Consider the following 1,329-nt stretch of genomic DNA (forward strand, 5'->3'; position numbering starts at 1 on the left):
TTTAATTGGATTGGATTACCTCTTGTGCTTTTAGATTAGGACTCTATGAATCCTATTTGCACTTATGATCGACTGGTGTGATAAAAATAATGTGTGACACTTCCCCTGGTGTAAATTGCAGTACTCGTCCTTCGTATCACGAATTGAATTCAATTCAATTGGATTGAATTGGATTACCTCTTGTGTTGTTAGATTAGGACCCTATGCAACCTATTTGCACTTATTATCGTCTAGTGTGATAAATAACAGTGTGTAGCACGTTGCCTCGTGTAGATTGCAGTACTCGCCCTTCATCTCGGGAATTGAATTCAATTTAATTGGATTGGATTATCTGTTGTGCTTTTAGATTAGGACTCTATGAATCCTATTTGCACTTATGATCGACTGGTGTGATAAAAATAATGTGTGACACTTCCCCTGGTGTAAATTGTAGTACTCGTCCTTCGTATCACGAATTGAATTCAATTCAATTGGATTGAATTGGATTACTTCTTGTGTTGTTAGATTAGGACCCTATGCAAACTATTTGCACTTATTATCGTCTAGTGTGATAAATAACAGTGTGTAGCACGTTGCCTCGTGTAGATTGCAGTACTCGCCCTTCATCTCGGGAATTGGATTCAATTTAATTGGATTGGATTACCTCTTGTGCTTTTAGATTAGGACTCTATGAATCCTATTTGCACTTATGATCGACTGGTATGATAAAAATAATGTGTGACACTTTCCCTGGTGTAAATTGCAGTACTCGTCCTTCGTATCACGAATTGAATTCAATTCAATTGGATTGAATTGGATTACCTCTTATGTTGTTAGATTAGGACCCTATGCAACCCATTTACACTTATTATCGACTAGTGTGATAAACAACAGTGTGTAGCACGTTGCCTCGTGTAGATTGCAGTACTCGCCCTTCATCTCGGGAATTGGATTCAATTTAATTGGATTGGATTGGATTACTTCTTGTGCTTTTAGATTAGAACTCTATGCATCCTATTTGCACTTATGATCGACTGGTGTGATGAAAAATAGTGTGTGGCACTTTGCCTCGTGTAAATTGCAGTACTTGTCCTTCGTCTCGGGAATTGGATTAGATTGGATTCCCTCTTGTCTTTTTGAATTAGGATTCTATGTAACCTATTTGCACTTATGATCGACTGGGTTGATAAAAAATAGAGTGTGGCACTTTGCCTCGTGTAAAAAGCAGTACCTGTCCTTCGTCTCGGAAATTGGATTCAATTTAATTGGATTGGATTACCTCTTGTGCTTTTAGATTAGGACTCTATGAATCCTATTTGCACTTATGATCGACTGGTGTGATAAAAATAA

General features: G+C 37.5%; 1 protein-coding gene across 1 annotated transcript in view; it reads left to right on the forward strand.

Annotated features, from left to right (window-relative positions):
• The window catches only part of LOC117174366 (regulating synaptic membrane exocytosis protein 1), a 522,514-nt gene that overhangs the window by 348,485 nt on the left and 172,700 nt on the right, over window positions 1–1,329 (forward strand). The window lies entirely within an intron of this gene.

Source organism: Belonocnema kinseyi, chromosome 6 (assembly GCF_010883055.1).
Source record: "Belonocnema kinseyi isolate 2016_QV_RU_SX_M_011 chromosome 6, B_treatae_v1, whole genome shotgun sequence".
Classification (NCBI taxonomy): domain Eukaryota; kingdom Metazoa; phylum Arthropoda; class Insecta; order Hymenoptera; family Cynipidae; genus Belonocnema; species Belonocnema kinseyi.